We start from the raw sequence: 21361 nt of genomic DNA on the forward strand, positions 1-21361 counted from the left end.
GAGAGATCAAAGGTCAAAGCTGCATTTGGGCCCTCTCCAGATCATTAATAATAATAGTAAAAATGGCTAATGCTAATCAAGTGCTTACCACATGCCTGGCTTTGGGTTTAATCTTCTTTATGCAATATATTGCTTAATCCATACACCAATCATGGGATACAGACTGTTACTAACCCTACTTACAGATGAAGAAAGTGAGGCACAGAGCACTGTTACAGTTGGTGACTGCATAGCTAGCATTCGAACCCAGGCTTTCTGACTCCAGGTGGTATACCATGCGCCCCCCCCCCCCCCCCCCGGGGCTAACCTGCACAGGCCTACAACCCCAGAGTGTGGCTGACGTACTCCAGATTCCTATGGGTTATTTGAGAACCTTCCTGGGTTCCTAAACTTTAAGCCACACGGTCAGGATCCTATGTGGATCTGCACAAAGCAGGCCAGGAATACTTCCTCACAACCTGGTCTTTCCTTGGAGCACCTAAACACAGAACTAACTGTAAGGCCTACAAAGAGCCTGGTGGATGAGTTGTCAAGAATTTGGACTGGAAGTCACTGAACTGGGTCTTGGGTGTAAGACAACTACCTTCCTGTTACCTGGAACCCCGGTTAACTAGAGCACCCTGCTCCCCGCTGTCCCCCCACCCCCGCCCAGGATGTGGTAGTCAGTGTCGGAGGTCTACCCTCAAGACTCCAGGGTACATCTGGGGGCTGGGACCAGCAATCCCACCTCACCTGTCAATGAAAGGCAAGTGGAAGCTCTCTTGGAATAATGTTACTGGCCATTTAGCCATGAAATTTAGGGAAAGAAAAAGCACGTTGGATGGGAAATGTTCTGGAAACATTTGCTGCATCCTGAGTCCAAACAACTTTGTCCTTAAACACTTCATCTCCAAAAGTGCTGGAGAGACCTTTGGCCAAACAGTTTCAAAACCAATATTCACTGCAAGTCCTGCTGCCTGGGGCGAGGACTTCCCTCTGCGAGGCATTTGCTGTAGAACCAAATGCTTTTCCACTCCAAACAACAGCCAACAGCACTTGGGACAACTGAGAGGGCTCCAGATCAAACAAACATCCCTTTTTTTTCCCCTACCATGCAAACTTTCTCAATAAATTATTCGCCCACTTCGGATCAAAGCCTGTTTTGCAGCCTGTGACCTAAAAAGCAAATAGCATCTCTTAAACATGAAAGCCCTCCTCCCTGCCTGGGTCGGCTTTATTACTCATTCCTTCCCCTTACAGTTATTCTGTTGTTATTTTCCTCCTCTGCTTGTTAGATCGCTTTGCAAGTCCCAACCCGCCTGAGGAAGAAGAGATGGGAGGGATGGTGCGTTCACTTGGGGCCCTAAGGTGAGAGAGGAAGTCAGGGTAGGGGAGAAGCCAGCACCCTGGGAACCCAGGAAACAGGGCCAGGCCCGGTTGGCAGCTCCTTGCATGGCCCTTTTGCCAAATGTCCTACTGGGAATTTTACCAGTGAAGGGAGGGAGTCAATGCCACCGTGAGAGGAGGGACCAGGCGGCGGACCCGGGACCCTGATTCAGTTTGCAAACATAAACGTTAAGGGGACATCCTGACAGCTAGTTTAGGCTCAAAACTCAGGGCTCCTCCCCCTTCCAACAAAGGCAAGGCGGCAAGCCAGCCGTGCCCTCTTAGTCTCTCCCCAACTCCCTTTAGCGCCACTCTGAGCAAAAACAAGATGCCTCCTGATGACCCCTGCAAACTCAGCCTCTGGGTAAAACTTTATGTCCCGCAGTAGATGAGCGAGGGTTGCTAAAAGCGGGAGCAAGGTTTGGAAATCTGCAGAGACCACAGTCGCCGGGTGCACCGTGCCCTTGGCTCAGGGCAAGGGGAAACACTGCCCTTCCCGCCCCCACCAACCCTGGCATAAGACCTGCAGCCAAGGTGGTTTGAAAGAAAAAAAAAAAAAAAAAAAAAAAAAAAGCGTCCCGGCCCGCGGCGATGGCCACGGGGATTGGGAGGGGGTGGCGCGCGCCTCCAGCCTGCCCCTGGAGGCAGTCCGCGGGACAGCAGGCTGGAGGCGCGCCGGCGTGATTCCGACCGCGGGAGCCGGGAGGAGGAGCCGGAGGTGGCTGCGGGGGGCTCTGGCCCAGGCAAAGGAAGGGCAAGGGGCGGTTCGGGCCGGGGACTGCGGACTTGACGTCCAGGGCGGGGGAGAGGTCTTTAGGTGAAGCGGGTAAGAGGAGCCGAGCCTCTTAGGAAGTGTGCAGCTCTGGGGGGGGGGGGGGGGGGGGGGGGGAGACTGGGTGTGTGTGTCGGGGGGGGGGGTGTCCTGGGCCTCTGGAAGCCACCGCGAAGCCTTCCTCCCTGTTTCGCAGACATCCCCACCTTCTGATGTAACAGCTACGAATCGCGAGGCTGACCTCTCATCCTTTGGCCTGGAGATGAGAGTGTCTCAGGCCCAGTGATAGGCGGGAAGGGACCGGAGGAAGCCACAAGTCTGCACCCAGGCGGGGAGGAAGCGGGCGGGAGCCGCTCCGCAGGCGCAGGCGAGTGGGTGGGAAGGAGGGAGGGAGAGAGGGAGAGAGGGAGGAAGGAGGTGAGGCCGGGAAGATGCCACTGCCGGGGGCGGGGCGGGGCCCGGGATCCGGGAGAGGGACTGCAGCGGTGTTTGGTGGGGGCTGGGGCTGCAATGTCACTTATTTGAGGGTCAGGTGTGTATGTCCCAGGCTGGGACTGCCACTTGCTTACATCTTCCCAGTACCACCCAGGGCGCAGGGACCGAGGCGAAGGGCAGGGGACTGCAGTACCGTCCCCGAAGCGGGACGCGAACCGGCCGAGTTGGGAGAAGGTAAACAAGGGCCACGCCCCCTGCCGTCGCCCCGCGGGCGCGCACCCGCCGCTCCGGCCGCAGCCGGTACATTTCCACTCTCCCAGCGCTTCTCCCCCGCCGGACTCCCGCGCAGCCCCGGAGGGGGGACTGCCCCCGACCCCAGCCCGCGCCCCGTACGCCGGAACTGCACACCCGGCATACTCACCTGGAAAGGGTGTCCCCCGCCCCTCCAAAACACTGTTTAATTTGTGCAGAGCCTCCGCGCCGGGGAGCTGAGCATGCTGCCCCCGCGTGCAGCGCCCGCGTGCACCCAGCCCGGAGAGGGGGCGACAGGGCGGAGGCGGTGGCCCCCGGAAGGTGTCTGGGACCGGACCGGCTGCACGTGAGCCCAGCGCGGAGTCATGTGCACCGGCTCAGCCCGGTTCGGCGGCCGGACGTGCTGCGTATCAACAAAATGAAACTCAGGGCGACAGGAGGGCAGATAGCTCTGGGTCCTCCGAACCCCCGTCTCCGGCAGAACGACCTCCCCTCCGCTGCGGTCTCCCGCCGCAGCCCCTCCGCGCGGCCGGAGCCCGCGGGGCAAGTTGCAGCCCTGGCGCGCCCCCGCCCGCCCGCGCCCCCTCACCGGCCCGGGGGCGCTTTGCCGCAGTCATTAATAAAGAAGGTCGCCAAGCTCACCCTTCCAAAAGTTGTTGTTGCATGCGCCCCTCTCAGCCTCCCCGCAATGTACTCTTTAAAACACGACTGACCAACATGCGCAATCTCTCTCCCCGGTGCTGTGCATCCCCCCCCCACCCCCCCGCGCCCTGGCTTCCTAGAACAGGCAGCCAGCAGGAGAGAGAGGGAGCGAGCGAGCAAGAGACAGAGCGCGAGCGAGGGAGCGAGGAGCGCTGGCAGATCTGTTGCAAAAACATAAAATAACGCCGTGGAGATGTGCAGGGCCCATCGCTGGGGGCAGGATCTTACCTTCCTCCGCGGTGCCCTTCTGAGGGGCGCTGCCCTGGACTACGCGCCGCGGCGGGGGCCGGCGCTGGAAGGATGCTCCCGAAACCCGGAGCTCCTGGGGCCGGCGCGGGCGGGCGGGGGGCGCGCATCCATCCGGGGTCGCGGCGAGGGAGGCTGCCGGGCCCTCGGCGTCCCCGGCCCCGCACCCCTGCTGGGGACGGTCAGCCAGCTGGACGTAAGCCCTTGCCGCTAGGAATGGGCACAAAGTAACTCCATGGACGCTACTCACCCCCCTCCCCAAAAAATAGCCTCCAACTGCGATGGCCGCGGTCGGCACCATTCACCAATCCCCCTGTGTATGTTTCTGTTTCTTTTTAAACCAAGACTTCCTTGTGATCTCTTTAGAAAAAAAATGTGTTGGGGTGGGGGTGGGGGTGGGGGCGGGCGGGAGGAGCGAGGGAGGGGGAGTAGCCACTTTTTTCTTATTCACTCGGATCTCCACTCCTGACACCCCCCCCCCCATCGCCCGCCCCACCCCCCGCCCGGTTGTTTGGCTCCGGCAGCGGGTCCAGGTAGGGTTGCAGGCCTCGGGGGGGGAGGGGGGGGCGGGGAAGGTGCTCTGCCCGGCTGCCCGTCTGCCTGCACCTCGGGCCCAGACTCCCCATGGGCTCTGGGGCGCCCCCAGCCCGCCCTGTCCCCAGGGCCGGGCCCGAGCGGCGGCTGCGCCCGTGCAAGTCCCATCAGGTCTGCTCACACTTCACACACTCACACACATACCCCGCCCCTCCACTCTCTCACACTTTCTGCTCACACCCCGCCCCCTTCGAGCCCCAGACCCGGGCGGCGCCCCCCGCAACCTTAAAAAAAAAAAAAAAGCAAGCTTATACTTAAAAAAATCTTTTGGCGCCATATTAATGACGTACTTAAAATTTGCCATTTCTCCCTGCGTCAAAAAGACGTTTCTTTGCAAATAACAGCCTGAAGGCGACACTCGCGGAGGGAACGAGGTTTGCACCGAGCACCCCGCCTCCCGGGGCTCCAGCGCTGGAAGACCCTCGCCCTAGGCCCTGCTCCCGAATCGCTGGTTTAAAAATGCGAACCGAATAAATCGCGTGGCGCTCTGCAGCGCCAGAAGTGAGCAGAAAGTGCTGGCAGGAGCGGAGGGGAGGGGCACGCGCGCGAGTCTGGGGGAGGGGGCGCGTCCCTTCTCCCCCACCCACAGTAGATGGAAACTAACATCCCGGGCGGGGGAAACTTGAAATTGCCGGCGACCTCAGGAAGGAGGGGCCGTCCGTGGAGAGGGTCCCTCTCGGGTTCGTTGCCCCCCTCCCCCGTTCGGGTGCCTACAGTCTCCCAGCTCTGCCCCGCATTTCCGGGGGGTGGGGAACGCAGTGTTGGGTGGGTGGGTAGCTGCAAGTCTTGGCCCCAGTAGGAGTTTGCCCCGAGGTGTTCCCTTCCCCCCTAGCTCGTCCTTCCCATTCCCCCTAAAGGGTTAAAAACCGAGGGGGCTACTTCCAAGGGCTGGCACTTGGCGAGGAAGCGGGGCGCCCCTCTCCCCACCCTTCGCCTCCTCGCCCCTCCTCCTCCGGCTCCACTTCCCGACTTGACCTTGTGGTGCACAAACAGTGCGCTCGGATCCTCGCAGTTTCTGGAAGAAGCGCTTGCGCTCGCCAGGCAGGCGGGCTGTCGGGCGGCTCGCGGGCGGTGGCGGGGCCTTGGGTCGGTTCCCAGAGCCGCGGGCCACACCCACCCAACCCGCTGCGTCCGCGGTGCTCACCTTCTCTCGAGGAAGGAGCTGCGCTAGCCTCCTGGATGGGGAGGTGTCAGGGGCAAGCTGCAGCCTTCTCCCAATGCTCCCAATTGGGGAGAGGGTGGTCTGGTCTCAGGCGGGGTTTGTTGGGGAGACCTGGGAACCTGGTTCAACATCCCCAAAGCATCGTTGCCAACTTTTCCTTCCCCCTCCCTTTTGGCTGCCCCTCAAAGATGATCCAATAATTTTTGCAACTCACCTTTGGCTTTGAAGGCACATGGGTGAGTTGTGAACTGGGACAGGAACCGCCTTCCCTCTCCGAGACTGAAGGTTGTTTATCCTTCCTTTCTTTCCCTTCCACCCCCTTCTATGGAAAGACAAATACTCAATTTACATAAGATGACATTTATGTGACACTTAAAAAGATTCCCCCATGGAATGTTGTGAACACATTTGCTTATAGGAGAAATAAATCTAATAATAAACAAACTTCTAACAGCACAAATCCTCTGACGGGTTAAATGGTCTACACAACAAAGAGGAAGATAGTGAATGTGGAAATAAGCCCTTTCTGCAACTAGAAAGAAATATGAGCTCAAAGGGAGTCCCAGCAGCGTTTCTCTTCCTTGGCCTTCATTCACAAAGTCTGGGAAGGCTTGTTTGGCAAGACTGAGGAACTGGGGTACCACCTCCAGACCTGACTCTAGCTCTGAGTTGGTAGGATTTTCCCAAGCCTAAACTCAGTGCCAGAAAACAGATGTCACAAGCTGTTAGCATGTAACAAAAATGGTCAAATACCTGGATTCAAATCCTGGCTTTGCAGTTGAGAAGCTACTTGATGTGGGCAAGCGCATTCATCTCTCTGGGTCTCTTTCTTCTATAGAATAGGATGGTTGGAGGGTTCCTGAAGCCGTGTGTATATATACATATATGCATATATGTTTGCATACATTCTATATGTGTAAAGCAGGGGCCTGGCTCAGAGTGCACAGTGCACATTAGCACTTTCCCTGGTGTTTGTGTTTTGGAAAGGTGAATATGCTCCCTGAAAGCTCTTAACACTGGAAATACTGGAGAACAATGATTTCTATCTTGTCCTCTATGATGACATATACAAGATCTCCCAGTTAGGGCAAAAAGAGGTAGAAGAGAAAAAACTGTGCTAGATGGTAGGCTTCATGGTCAAGGTCCAGATGGCAGTCTTAACCACACATCTGAAGTGGGAATGGAGGCACCAATTTACAGTGGCACAGTCCAAAGGAAGCACTCTGGGTCTAGATATAGCGGGTTTACATACAGGAAAGGACTGGACAGGCTCCTCCTCTTAGCCATCAAGATCCTGTGAGCCTTGGCAGGCAGTTATAAAATGACCTAGAGAGATGGAAAAGGGCGAAGATGACCATCTCCTGTGCTGTGCACTATGCCAGCCATCCCATTTCATCCTCATAAAAATCCCATTTTATCTATTCAGAAAGGTTTCGTGACTCACCAACAATCACACGAGCTAGGAAGTGGTGGCAGAGTTGGCACCTGGTTTGGATGCCCCCAAGATTATGTGTTGTCCATTTTACCATGCTGCCAGAATTAAAAGGTATGAGAATTATTGGTTTGATTGGGGATGGGGGCCTGACTGCTGTAACAGCAAGAAAGAATTTTATGGGTAGCACTTTGCCTCTAAGGTGGTTCCCTGAATTTGGGTGAGACACAGGTCCCCTAAGGAGTCCTTGGAAGGTACTTCTTGTTTAGGACTGGAAGCTCCATCAGAATCCTTGCATTCCTGCTGCTCTCTGCTACTGTTTAAGGTTAACCTTGATAATGTTAACAGAATAATAGGAAAGGAGATAATTATAACTCTTTAATATTTAGTAAAAGTCTCACAAATCATGAACTTACTGCAGAAAAAAAAAGTTCTAGGAGATGTAATTATTCATTTTTTTTTCAACAAATATTTACTGAGTGCCACCTGTATACCAGGTACCATTCTTGGGGCTGAGGACACAGCACAAAAGTGGCAGACAAAAATGCCTACTCCCATGGAATTCACTTTCTAGTGGAAGGAGATGCACAATTTTTTTAAGTGAAATATTATATTTGAAGGTGAGTAAGTGCTGTTCAGAAAAATTAAGTAGGAAAGGGGGATAGGGAACGTGGGCATGCAATTTAAATAGAGTCCTCAGGGAAGAGCTGACTGAGAAGGTGGCTTTTGAATTAAAGGAGGTGAAGGAATGAGCTGTGAGGGCTTATGGGAGAAGACCATTCTAAGGCAGGGGTTCTTAACATGGAGTCTGCAGACACTCTCCTCCAGAGATCTGTGTATAGAATTCACAGAGTCTTGACTTCAGATAGGGAAAAAATGTTATCTTTATTTTCACGAATTAACATTTGGCATGTTCTTCAATTATGAATGCAGACAGCAAATCACAGTGCTATTAGCAGCACCTGTGATGTTGTTGCTAGTAGAAATCAGATATTTTCATAGCACATTATAGTTGCTGCAAATATCTTAAAATATCATTACAGTTATCACTACTTCATAATTATGCTGCTAGCTCTTGTAATTTAATGAATTAATAAGAAACACATATATTACTCTATTACACATTTTAAAAATATTTTGAGAGTTGTATTTCAGCATAATTGGTTTTCTTTAAAATTTATGAAACTTATTTTATGGATTTAAAGATACTGTACTCAGAAGGAATCCATGGGCATTACTAACTGCCACAGGGGTCCCTGGCACAAAGTAAAAGAAACCACTGTCTCCACCATTTGCAGTCTCCAGCAAATGCAGAGGTCCTGAGGTAGGAAGATGCTTATTGTGTACATGTAGAAGAAAGAAATGATATAGGCCGTTGTTAGGAATTTGGCTTTTGCTAGGAGTACTAAAGATGGTTTTGAGCTGAGGAGTCACATAATCTGACACTGGATTTTACAGGTTACTTTGCTGTCATATGGAGGACAGACTGAAAGCGGAAAGGCTGAAGCTGGAAGACAGGTGAGGAGGTCACTGAAATAAACCAGGTAAGAGATGATGTTAAAGTACACTAGAGTGGTAGCAGGGGAAGTGGTCAAAGTCAATATATTTTATGAAGATAGCTTTGGCAGGATTTGTTGACGAGGCATGAGAAAACAAGAATTCAAGGATGACTAGAGTTTTGTCTTGAACCAGTGGAAAAACAGAATTGCCATTAAAAGATATGTGAAGACTATGGAAGGAGTAGATTCGGGGGAGGATAAGGAGCTCAGCATTAAGACATAGTAAGCTTAAGATACCTATTAGATGTCCAAGTGCAGCCGTCCTGTAGGCAGTTAGAAATGGTAGCCTCAGCTCAGAGGTAAGTTCGGGGCTGAAGGTATCTTTTGAGAAGGGTCAGCAGGTTGCTGGTATTTAAAGCTATAAGACTGTTTGAAATCACTAAGGAATTGAGTGTAGAAAGAGAAGTCCAAGGACGATGTCCTTGGCCACTACAGGGTTAAGAGGTCTGGAAGATGAAAAGGAATCAGTAAGATGTTGTTAAAAAAGAAATATTCAGACATTTCTCCAAAGAAGAAATATAAATGGCCAATAAGCACATGAAAAGATGCTCAATGTTGCTCACCATTAGGGAAATACAGATCAAAGGTGCAGTACGGTACCACCTCACATCCAATAGGATGGGTACTATTTAAAAAAAAAAAAAAAACAAAATAACAAGGGTTGGCAAGGATGTGGAGAAATTAGAACACTTGTGCACTATCATTGAGAATATAAAATAGTACAGCTACTGTGGAAAACAGTATGGCCATTCCTCAGAAAATTAAAAATAGAATTACCATATGATCCAGCAATTCCATTTCTGGATATATATTCAAAAGAATTGAAAACAGGGTCTTGAAGAGATATTTGTGTACTTGTGTTCATAGTAGCATCATCCACGATAACTAAAATGTGGAAGCAACCCAAGTGTCTGTTAATGGATGAATGGGTAAAGCAAAATGTGGTATATACATAGAATAGAATATTATTCAGCCTTAAAAAGGAAGGAAATTCTGCAACATGCTACAACATGGATGCACCTTTAGGTCCTTATGCTAAGTGAAATAAGCCAGTCACAAAAAGACAAATACTGTATGATTCTACTTGTGCGAGATACCTAGAGTGATGAAATTCATAGAGACAGAAAGAACAGTGTTTGCCAGGGGCTGGAGCAAGGAGGGCAGATGGGGACTCATAGTTCAACAGGTACAGTTTCAGTTTTGCAAGATGAAAGAGTTCTGGAGATGGAGGGTGGTGACAGTTGCACAACAGTGTGAATGTACTTAATATCATTGAACTGTACACTTAAAAATGTTTAAGATAGTAAAATTTATGTTATGTGTATTTTATCACAATAAAAAAATTGGGGGAGGGGTGCCTGGCTGGCTCAGTCAGTGGAGCATGGGACTCTTGTGTGTTTGAGCTCTACTGTTGGGTGTAGAGATTCCTTAAAAATAAAATATTTAAAAATAATAAAAATGTATTTTTTTTAATTGGGGGAAAAAAGTAAAAAGAAAGCAGTGGCATCCAGAGAGATAGGAGGAATGTCTTAGAAGACAAGATAAGAGTATTTCAGGAGGGAGGAAAGCTCTATGTGCAAAGCTACCAAGAGGAATGAGGTTAGATACAGACTGACAATTGATCATTAGTTTCAGCCACGTTGAAGTCACTGGTGATACTGATAAGAGCCACATCAACACACTGGCATAAGTGAAAGTTTGACTGAGTGGGTTCAAGAGAGAGTGGGAAAGTCTATAGTTGTTATACCTTGTTCCAAGATTCTACTTGAAAATGAGAAGTCCTCTGTATATGTATGTTTATAGAAATAGATAATCATGTATCTGTAGGAGTTCAATTCAAATGATTTTTATTGAGGGTCTTCCAGGTACTAGGCATGTTTAATGGATTCTACAGATAAGTGAGAGAAAGAAAACACATTAACTGCCTTCCAGTATTTCACAAGAGTTCATAATCTAACAAACTTTGTGGACACAAAGTGATGTATATGGCTAAATATGCACAGTCAGACCCAGCATCAATTTTTTCAGTGTATGGCTAAAACTGTGGATTCCACATTCATATGGTCTTAGGATAGAGTCCTGTCCCCACCATTCACCAGCTCTGTGACTTTGTACAACCTCTGTGTGCCTAAGTTTCCTCCTCTGTAATTAGGGATGCAATAATTTCCAAACTTCAGTGTGCCTGGTATGCTTGTTAAAAATGGAGATTTCTGGGAGTGCCTGGCTGGCTCAGTCAGAAGAGTTTGTGACTCTGGATCTCAGGGTCATGAGTTCAAGTCCCATGTTGGGTGTAGAGATTACTTAAAGAAATAAAACTTAAATTTCTTTAAAGTTTTATTTATTTTATTTTTGAGACGGGCAGGGGGTGGGGCAGAGAGAGAGGGAGAGAGAGAATTCCAAGCAGGCTCTGTGGAACCTGACGCAGGGCTTCATCTCACAAACCATGAGATCATGACCTGAGCAGAAATCAAGAGTCTAACGCTCAACCGACTGAGCCACCCAGGAGCCACTCCCCGCCAACCCTCAAATTTTTTTTAAATGTGGATTTCCAGGCGCCTGGGTGTCTCAGTTGGTTAAGTGTCAGACTTTGGCTCAGGTCATGATCTCTCAGTTCATGAGTTTGAGCCCTGCATCTGGCTCTCCGCTGTCAGTGTGGAGCCTGCTTTGGATCTTCTGTCCCCCTCTCTCTCTGCCCCTCTCCTGCTTGTGCTGTCTCTCTCTCTCTCTCTCTCTCTCTCGGTCTCAAAAATAAATAAACATAAATAAATAAAATAAAATAAAATAAAATAAAATAAAATAAAATAAAATCTCTCTCTCTCGGTCTCAAAAATAAATAAACATAAACAAAATAAAATAAAATAAAATAAAATAAAATAACATAAAATAAAATAATAAAATAAAAATAAAACGTGGATTTCTAGGCTTTATCCCTAAAGGTTCTCAACGGGCAGGTCTGGGGCAAGACCCAAGGATATGCATTTTTTAATAAGTACCTGGTCATGCTTGATGCCCTTGGCCTTGAACCACACTTTGTAAGCATTGGCCTGGCACTCAGTAATTGCTCATCAGACAATAGCTGTTCTTCCAGGGGTCCCTACTGGGAACAAAAGTTCTAATCCCTTGTGATTTATATCCAGAACCAGAGGTCCAGCATACCCTAAGCACCCTAAATGTAGAAAAGAGCATGAGAATCATTCTACATTTATTTATTGAATGCTTACTCTGTTCTAACAGTGTTCAAGGGCTGGAGAGACAAACAATATATGACTCAATAATTTGTTTGAGTCATCAGGATAGGCAGAAGCCCCACATGAAGTTAGCCACACTCTCCAGCAGCCAAACTGTATCAGGTGAGAAGTCCTATGTTCACTCACTAGCTGCTTAAGGCAGTACTTGTACAACAATAACATGAACATGAATCACCTGGGTTCCTGTTTACATGAAGGTTCTGATTCATTAGGTTTGGGGCAGGGCCTGAGAATCTGCATTTCTAACGGGCTGCTAGATGATTTGGATGGTGCCAGTCCATAGATGATACTTGATGTAGTAGAGTTAGGAAAACTGGATCACAATACTTGTCCTAACATTAGAGTTCCTAGAGACTTTCTGCAAATCCTAAAGGGACAAAATGAAATCTGGGAAGATCACACATGTGAGCTTTGCTCACCCTTTCATCCATCTCCTCTGTTTCTGGAATCTGATCCTCACCCTCCCAAATATAGTCAGTGCTACTAGGTGACCTCCTCTAAGGGAGGGTGAACATTCATTCTCTTGGTCATTCAGTAAATATTTCCTGGCTGCCTACTCTGTGCCAAGCCCTATGCAAAGCGCATAATTTGGCATTCAAGAGAGGACAGATCCAGCAGCTCTGCCTCCTAGGCTCCAGGCAGGGGCTGCAGGTGGGGTTTGAGCAGATAGGAAAGCTGCCCAGGGCTGCATCTGCGGCTTAAGACACTGCCCTGGCAAGAGCCAGCCTTGCTACTTTCTGTGGTGCTACAAACACATGCCTGGGAGAAGCACCCCTCTGGAGCCTTTGCCAGCTGGTTTAGAGATGGTACTGACCAGCCGTAGGAGATGTCTGGATGATGTGCCAGCCTGGCCACCTGTCTCTTCTCAGACTCTCAGACTCAGCCCAGTGGCCACAGATGGCAGAAGGCAAAGAAGATCCCTGGGGCTTCTAAACACTTCCCCAGAAACTGGCAGCAGGCAGTAACTCCGGCCAAGTCAGGGGCCAGCTTGACCAGACACTCATCAAAGTGTGAGACGCCCCGCGTGGAGCTGAGGGACCCGGCTCTGTCCAAGAACCATCAAGAACCAAAGGTGCTGGCTCCAAGTCAAGTTGAACAGGGTAAGCAAAACCCTTTCCTTTTCCCCTAGGGTTTCTTTCTTTCTTTCTTTCTTTCTTTCTTTCTTTCTTTCTTTCTTTCTTTCTTTCTTTTTATGTTTATTTATTTTTGAGAGAGAGAGAGAGACAGACAGACAGCACAAGCTGGGGAGGAGCAGACAGAGAGGGAGACACAGAATCTGAAGCAGTTTCCAGGCTCTGAGGTGTCAGCACAGAGCCCGACATGGGGCTCAAACACACGAACTGCTAGATCATGACCTGAGCTGAAGTCTGACACTTAACCGACTAAACCACCCAGGTTCCCCTTCCATAGGGTTTCTGATAAATGAAGCAAGTCTCCCTTCATCTGGCAGTCTTACAAAGACCCTTCCCATGGATTTACTGATGAATTCGTAGCCATGCTGGAGGTAACCTGGTTTTATTAGAAATAGCATGCATTTAACAAGCACCTATACAAACAAGGCTTTATCTTAGGGCAGTGAGTTCCAGGTTCAGACCCTATTTTAGAGGGGTTTTGGCCCATTTAGGAAGACAAATCCTTAAGTATATGCAGGATGGGCAAGCTATCTGGGGAGCCTGTGGGGTGGAATAATACAGAAAGGTTGAGAAGGGTCTGGAGATGGACCTGCATATAGATAAAAATTTTGATGAGTTGGGGGGGCGGGGAGAATGATACAGAGAGATGAAATGTGTCTGTCTGGTGCACAGCAGTGCAGTGGGGGCATAGAACATGATGCTAATAACTGGTTCTAGGCAGAGAGAGAGAGAGAGAGAACTGCCTTCTGAGAGAGAACTGCCCTTTGTACAGGAAAATATACTAGTAAGCTGGTTGAAGATGAAAGGTGAGAACCACCAGTTGCCCCAAGTTAGAAGTAGGAGATGAGAACATGCAGTCTACTTCTAGGAATCTACCCCAGAGAGACCCTCTGATGTGGGCACAAGAAGATCTGTTTAAGATATCATTAGAGGGGTGCCTGGCTGGCTCCGTCAGTAGAGCATGAGACTCTTGATCTCAGGGTCATGATTTCAAGCCCCACATTGGGTGTAGAGGTTACTTAAAAAAAATAAATAAAATAAATCTTTGGGATGCCTGGGTGGCTCAGTCAGTTGGTCATCCGACTTCAGCTCATGTCATGATCTTATGGTTCATGGGTTCGAGCCCCGCGTCATGCTCTGTGCTGACAGCTCGGAGCCTGGAGCCTGCTTCGGATTCTGAGACTACCTCTTTCTCTGCCCCTCCCCCACTCACGCTCTGTCTCTCTCTCAAAAGTGAATAAACACTAAAAATTTTTTTTAATAAAATAAAATATAGTATTTATTTTATTATTATTTTTCTAATGTTTATTTATTTTTGAGAGACAGAGTATGAGCAGGGGAGGGGGAGAGAGGGAGAGGGAGACACAGAATCCAAAATAGGCCCCAGGCTCTGAGCTGTGAGCACAGAGCCCGACATGGGGCTCAAACCGATAAGCCATGAGATCGTGACCCGAGCTGAAGTTGGATGCCCAACCGACCAAGCCACCCAGGCGCCCCTAAAATACAATCTTTATAAAGAAAAAAGAAAAACTGGAAATGGCTTGAATGTCCATCACTAGAGCACTGGCTAAATAAACCACAGTCAAAAAGAAGGCAGTGGGGCACCTGGGTGGCTTAGCTGGTTAAGCATCTGACTCCTGATTTCTGCTCAGGTCATGATCTTGCAGTTCATGGGTTGGAGCTCTGAGTCAGCCTCTGCACTGATAGTGTGGATCCTGCTTGGGATTTCTCTCTCTGCCCTTCCCTGCTAGTGCACTCTCTCTCTCTCTCTCTCAAAAATAAATAAAAACATTAAAAAAAAAAAAAAGAAGGCAGCAAAGAAAGAAGCATTGTGTGGTTTTGTGTGTTTGATGTGGAAAAAGTTCTAATAAAAGTGTTAAGTGAAAAGCAAGTTTCAGGATATACAAATATCAGATCATTATGCTGTACACGTGAAAACAAAAAGCAAGTTTCGGGGTAATATGTATAATAAGATTTTATCTGTATTAAAAAACACCTTAAAAAGCCTACATTTTTATCTGAACATAGACACACAGATATACATAATTTCATAGAGAAAACAAAGCATCTGAAAGATACTCATCAAATTGTTGATGAGTTGCCTGTGTTGTAGTGTAAGAAGTGAAGTTGGGAAGAGGTGAAGGGTTAACGTAGGAGTTGTGAAGATGAAGAGGAAGAGTCAACCCCATGGTTGTTGAGGAAGCCCTAAGAAGCCCTTTGCATTTACCATAGGTGCTTAGAATTCTCCAGAGACAAAAGCATCATGGGGGTGGCAGGACATGTTTCCCCAGCCCAACCATGGACTGCATTGTCCAGGAAGCCTGCCCTCTGGTCTAGCCCTCTGGTCTAGCCCCAGTGCTGACTCCTGGTGGCCTGGGGCCTGTTTGGCCCCCTTTGGGCCCCAGCATTAGGGTCTCTCTGGGATTCTAAGTTCATTCCAGAGCCTTCTCATAGAGACTGAGCTCCAGCAGGGGCATGGAAAAGCTCCACTTGGCCTTTGGCCTGCTGGGACTTAAACATGGGCCAGGCTGCGACTGGGAATCAGTGTGAGAAAGGAGGTTTCTGAGCATCACGGCCTCCTGGAGGAGCTCCCTCCTCTGACAGATGGACTACCATTTCTTCCCAGAACATTTGGCTTGAGGATACCTGGCCCAGCTTGGTTCCTCAGGAAACAAATGTGGGGATTATTCATTACGTGTTGGGCTCTAAACAGTTAATGAAACCCACTGAGTGAGGGCTCTGGACTGGGAGGCAGAAGTGGAGACTGCTTCAGGCTAGGACTTGGGCTCTGGGCCCACAGGATGTTGGTGTGAGCTGTGCACAGGTGCAGATACAATTCCTACGGTTGGTCTAGGCTAGCTTCAGTTTACAGAGATGTGTTAGATGAAGTCCCTGTCCTGAGGATACCACAGGATGGAGGAGGGGCATTAATTGGATTTGGATGGGGTCAAGTATGTGGACAGAATCTAGCCTCAGCGTGGAACCAGAAGCAGCAAGGGCAGCTGGCCCTGAGATGCCTCACTCCAGTCAAGGCTTCGTTAATGGTGTCCTGGCCTTGACCAGCTTCCCACTGCTGGGAAGTGCTCCAGAGTCCAAGGTGGTTGCCTTGGGAGCCTCCTGCAGGCACTAGTGAGCAAGCTGTTCCTCCCTTATGGCTGTGGACAAAGTGACTTGTGAGCCTGGGGTGGCCTTAGCCACTGTAACTGGTGGACATCCAGGACCTGCAGCTCTGGCAGGTGGCAACCTCCTTCAAAATGTACTAGATCTCCAGCCAGGGCCCTGGGGAGAGACTTGGACAGGAATTGGCCCTGGATGCCTGTGCAATGGACATGCTTGGAAACAAGGGAATTCTTGTCAAGCTGATCCCCAGCTAGGCCAGCTCCAGGAAGATCATCCACCTAATACAGTTCCTCTAGGCTCTAGGAAAGTTCTACAGAAGAAGGAAAGCCTGTAGACACTGGCATCCAGCTGGGGCAAGAGAGGCAGATTCCTAAGGGGCAGAAGGGACTTCCCTGAAGACCCTCTGTCATTGGGCATCTAGCTGCTTACTTTTCTGATCCCCAGCTGCCCTTAGAATTCAAGGAAAGGCACACAGCTCTTAAGTGTCTAGTCTGCTGGCTGTCCAGGCTGGGAGGGCATGCCCAAGGAACGGCAAGTACCATTCTTGCTCTGGAAAACCTCACAGCTCAGGTGGGGAGGTGAGATTCCTAGATTGGAAACAAGATGGGTTAGGGCATGAATCAGTGTTCAAGTGTCCACTTTGGCCATGTGTGTGCACATACACACAAGGTGTGAATGAGCCAGGAAGGATTCACTATGTGGGAGCAGAAGAAAGACTGTGTGCATGTGTGCATTTGTGTGTACCCATGCTCATGTGTATGTGTGTGTTGCGTGTCTGCATGTGTCCAGATACACCTAATGTAGCCTGTCTAGAGTCCCCATCCTCTGTGCTATTTGCCTAGACAACCTAAAAATAATTTCCATTTAACTTTAGGATTTGTTATTCGAGGCATAAGATGCTTGCCCAGCAGATACAGTTTTCTACCTGCACTTTATCTGAGATCAAGTTAAAATGGGTCTGCATTATTTATACACAGGATGGCTAGTGAGCAAAAGGCAGACTAGAACAGCCTGGATTTGGCTGGTAAGTCCATATAAAAACGATCCCTACATGGATAACAAAACTGGACAGTGTGCATAGGTTGGCAGTGATGGCATCGACAGTGATGATGACAATGATGAAAAAGGGCCCAATATGGTTACCAGGGGTATGAACAACCCTGTATCTCACCCACACATGACATAGAATTGGGCACATGGCAAGCAGTCATGAATATTTATTCAATTTATTTGTAGGTGTTTAGAAGGAATGTCCACATATGTGACACATATAAAAATATGGAGCTAGATGACTGATAATTCATCACGTACAGAGGACTATCAAATGATAGATTGAGTTTAAAAATTAGTTTATTGGACCAATGGCTGGGGGATCATACAATTATCAGATTGAATGATGAAAGCCATGGAGGAATGATAGGTTGGTAAATAACTTGTTGATACTTGATAAAGGGGTAAGAAGGGAGATAATTTGTGGCCAGGTGACAAAGTTAGTAGATCCATGGTCAAATCCAAATAGGTAGATAGATAGGTGAACAGAAATGTAGCAATGGAGTGAGAGGCAGATAAGAGGATGAGCGAGATACTGCAGTGGGCAGAATAATGCCCTCCCAAAATGTTTATGGTGTGCTTTCCATAACCTGGAATATGTTACCTTACATGGCAAAAGGGACTTTGCAAACATGATTAAATCAAGGGCCTTGAGATGGAGACATTACCCTGTATTACCCAGATGACCTCAGTCTAATCATATGTCCTACCCATGACCTCTCTTTCAGCATGCCCCAGCCTCCTCTGCCTTCTTTTCAGTTCTTGATCACTCCTACCTCAGGGCCTTTGAACTCACTGTTGCCTCTGTCTGCTGCTTTTTGCCTCTCAGATCTCAGCTCAAATGAGTGTTGCCTCCCTGCTTCCAGATTTTTGTCCTGAAGCCTTGAGCACACTCCGTTCCTGGGGACTGGGCTGGTGCAATGGGATGTCCCAGCTCTTAGCCTGCCCTGGCTGGCACTATCCCCAGCCCTGGGTCCCGCCCAAGGCTGCGGGATGGAGCAGTGTGCATGAGTCATCGAGCCACAGACACAGTCCCCTTGTTGGAGGGACCTGAGAAGTTATGTTGTGGCAAACTCTTAGAGCCAATGGTCAGATTGAAAGGGAAGGTTAGGAATTTCCCCAAATTATTCAGGCTCACACAAGGCTGGGAGGGGGCTGGACGGTAGAAGAGCTGGGAGTGGCCTGTGGGGATGATGCTGTAACCTCTCTGTGGACTGCCCTGTTCCCACCCAAGCTAGAACAGGCTGTAGAGGAGTAGATGACATGCCCCAGTCTGAAAGGCACTCATTACCCCTCAACTATTCCTTCAGTCACCTCTCTGTGACTGAGCACCCACAGTGTACCAGGAACTGTGCTGCCCTACTCCAGGCCAGGCCCTGCCCTGAAGGAACTTACAGTCTAGTCGGGAAGGCAGGCTGGCATGCAGACCTTACCGATTGACTGGACAAGGGCTCGCTGTCAGGGCTCACAGAGAAGCCACCCTCGGCTGCCTGTATGACGGCAGTGACCAGACTAGCTAGAAGGGCATTCCAGGCAGTAGAATCAGCCTGGTGTGTTAGTTTTCTAGAGCTGCCATAACAAAGCAGCACATGCTGAATGGCTTAAAACAACAGAAAATTGTTCTTTCACAACTCTGGAGGCTGGAAGTCCAAAATGAGGGTGTTGACAGGGCCAGGCTCCCTCCCAAGCCTCAAGGGGGAGGATACTTCATTGCCTCTTCTAGCTTCTGGTAGCTCCAGGCATTCCTTGGCTTGTGGCTGCATCCTTCTGATCTCTGCCTTCATCTTTACATGGTCTCTTCCTTCTGTGTCTGTGTGTCTCCACATGTGCCTGTGACTGTGTCCCAATTCCCCTCTTCTTACAAGGACATCAGTCATATTGGCTTTGGGCCCACCCTAATGACTCATCTGAACTGGATTATATCTGCAAATAGCCTATTTCTAAATAAGGACATACTCACAGGTACTAGGGATTAGGACATTTTTGGTGGGACACAATTCAACCCGTAACAGTCAGTGAAGACTTGCAAGGGCCTGGAGCTCAGGACCAGAGCACTCTGCTGCTTGCTGTTTCATCACAAGCTTTGTACACGTTTCCCCCGGGGGCAGCTCACTGGTCCATACACCTGTTAGCATGTCTCCACCTACAGACTTGCTCCCAGCTCCCCCCATCTCGACAGCTTTTCCATCTCATGCGGCAGACTTGTCTCTGTAGGAAATCTTTCTCTGATTTCTGAGATTCTCAGTCTGTCCTCTTCAGCTTCCTCCCCACCCCATGCCAAGCCTAGCATCAGGAAGCCAGAGGCTTTGAGTGTAGCCCTTCGGCTATTTCCATATTCCCCTCAACACCATCTCTGCCCAGGCTTCTGACCGAGCCTGGGTGTCCCTGTGATGGGGGAGGCAGAGCTCTGACTTCTGCACCAATGGCCCTAGCTGTTGAATTGTCCCCTTTGCTCTGGCCACACTGCATCTGCTAGGAGCTCCCTGAGAGTTCTGAGGTGTCCCCACTTCCAACACTGGGGGACCTATGAAGGCCACTTGGCCCCTACAGTGAACAGGGCTGTAGCGGAGCACTGCCTAGCTGACTCAATTTGAGGGGCTCACAAAGGGCTCTCTGACCCAAAGATCTCTCTCACCTAACTGCCCAGGCTCAGAAATTCCACCATGGGCAAGTCTGACAGCATCCACCCCTAATGAGGACAAGTATCCCTTCCCGGGGAGTGGGGTGGGCAGAGCAGGGAGACTCTCTGATGGGAGTGGCTTAGGCAGGGACTTGCCTCCGGAACCTGGAAATCTGGTGATATTTCACTCAAGTCCTACAGGAGACTTGCCACCCAGGAGCAGGAGGGGCCAAAGAAGACAGGCTATGATGCAGAGCTTTGTCCAGAGCCTGCAGGCTGTACAGTGGGGGGCAGCTGAGGGCAGCTCCAAGCCCAGCCTGACCCAGGCAGAGATGCATTCAGGCCCTAGGATATGAACTAAGCCCAGCCTCTTCCTTCTCTCCTGCCCATCCTCCTTTGTCCTGAACCTCCCCGCCTGAAGACCCAGCCTCTTCGACATACTCCCAGCCACTGGGCTGTTAGTGGCCTTTGGACTGGAGAAGGATTGGGGCCTCCCTCTTGGGCTCCACACCCCTGCTGGCAATCATCAGGAGCAGGGAGAGGCCCAGAACTGTCACTCCCTGGGCACAGTCCCACAGTGTCCTCAACCGGCCAGTCCTATTCTGCCCTTTCTCCCATGGGGAGGAGCTGGGGGCAGGGCCCAGACCTGGACAGAGGCACTGTGTTGCCAGGGGCCCTTAGTCCCACGTGTGCCCATGGAGCCCACACTGTGTGCGAAAGCTCTGGATGAGGCCGGGCTGCCTGGACTGTTCTTCCTTACCTGCCAGAGGGACTGAAGGATAGGATGGTGTGGGCTGGGGGGTGGGCGGGGGGATGGGGGGTGTTTTGCTCACTACAAGACCCCAAGTCTTCCAGAAAGGTTTCTTTGGAAGGGTGAGCCAGCCATGTCTAATAATGAGCTATTTCAGTTTTGACACAATCAAGTCTAGCTTTAGGCTGCCTAAAATAGCCGGGTATAGAAGCCAAAAATCTGCAAGGATGGTTTGGCTCCTAAGGCCTGGGGTCCAGTGCAGGCCCAGGTTGGGGTCAGGAGGGTGGCCTCAACCCCTGCATCCAAATTCCAGGCCTCAATCTCCACCCCAAGGTACCAGTCCAAGCCTAGCCCATACCAGATCCTGAGCTAATGAATCCTCTCAAATTCCCACTCTTACCTGTCCAGTTAGTACCCACATGGCAAACATTAATAGAGCACTTTCTAGATTAAGAGCTGTGTGGAGAATTTCATGGTGCCCCAGAGAGGGTAAGGAATGGTCAAGTGTATAGCTGTCTGGCTTTGAACCTGCTGCTCATGGGAGAGAAGGCATCTCCAGGCCAGACCTGAGCCTATGTTGGGGGGTCCAGTCAGTAGCCTGGGCAGCTGGGCTGGCCTCTTTGCCCAGAATTATCTACCTGCTGGGTTACCAAGGACAGCCAAGTTGGGGAAACAGCCCCTGTCAATGGCCTTACTGGCCCCTCTTGGGCTTGCTGAATTCTTTGTTCCCTCTCTCACAGAGAAGGAGGGAAACCAAGCAGTGTGTGTTATGGGCCGCAAGGCTCTGAACCTTTAGCATAGCACCATGCTAAGACGGGGGACAGCATAGAGACACTCAGGGGGCACCTTTGGAGCAGAGCCGGCTGCCTTGGCTCAGGAAATAAATGCTCAGCTCCCTCTTAGCAGCAAAATCCTGCTGT

The 21361-nt window shown here is 49.8% G+C and overlaps 1 protein-coding gene and 2 long non-coding RNA genes across 13 annotated transcripts in view; 1 reads left to right on the forward strand and 2 right to left on the reverse strand.

The window, feature by feature from the left end:
- Positions 1–5446, reverse strand: part of JADE2 (jade family PHD finger 2) — a 53993-nt gene extending 48547 nt beyond the window's left edge. For 2 of the 9 annotated variants that reach the window (XM_060636118.3, XM_060636114.3), the window contains exon 1: positions 3755–4105. The gene's annotated coding sequence lies outside the window, so the exon portion shown is untranslated. Of the gene's footprint in view, positions 1–88; positions 1899–2993; positions 3018–3466; positions 3578–3754; positions 4109–5341 lie in introns of those variants that run through there. The other 7 variants (XM_060636117.3, XM_060636120.3, XM_060636123.3 and 4 more) reach the window with 7 other exon arrangements.
- LOC132681544 (uncharacterized) overlaps positions 4249–21361 on the forward strand; it is a 53583-nt gene continuing 36470 nt past the window's right edge. For 2 of the 3 annotated variants that reach the window (XR_013557204.1, XR_013557203.1), the window contains exons 1-2: positions 4249–4305; positions 8419–8504. This is a non-coding gene — a long non-coding RNA (uncharacterized LOC132681544). Of the gene's footprint in view, positions 4306–8418; positions 8505–12636; positions 12868–21361 lie in introns of all 3 variants that reach the window. The other variant, XR_013557202.1, reaches the window with a different exon arrangement.
- Positions 5741–21361, reverse strand: part of LOC132681547 (uncharacterized) — a 79916-nt gene continuing 64295 nt past the window's right edge. The window contains exon 3 of the long non-coding RNA XR_013557206.1: positions 5741–5847. This is a non-coding gene — a long non-coding RNA (uncharacterized LOC132681547). The remainder of the gene's footprint in view (positions 5848–21361) is intronic.

This window comes from Panthera onca, chromosome A1 (genome assembly GCF_046562875.1).
Source record: "Panthera onca isolate mPanOnc1 chromosome A1, mPanOnc1 haplotype 2, whole genome shotgun sequence".
NCBI lineage: Eukaryota > Metazoa > Chordata > Mammalia > Carnivora > Felidae > Panthera > Panthera onca.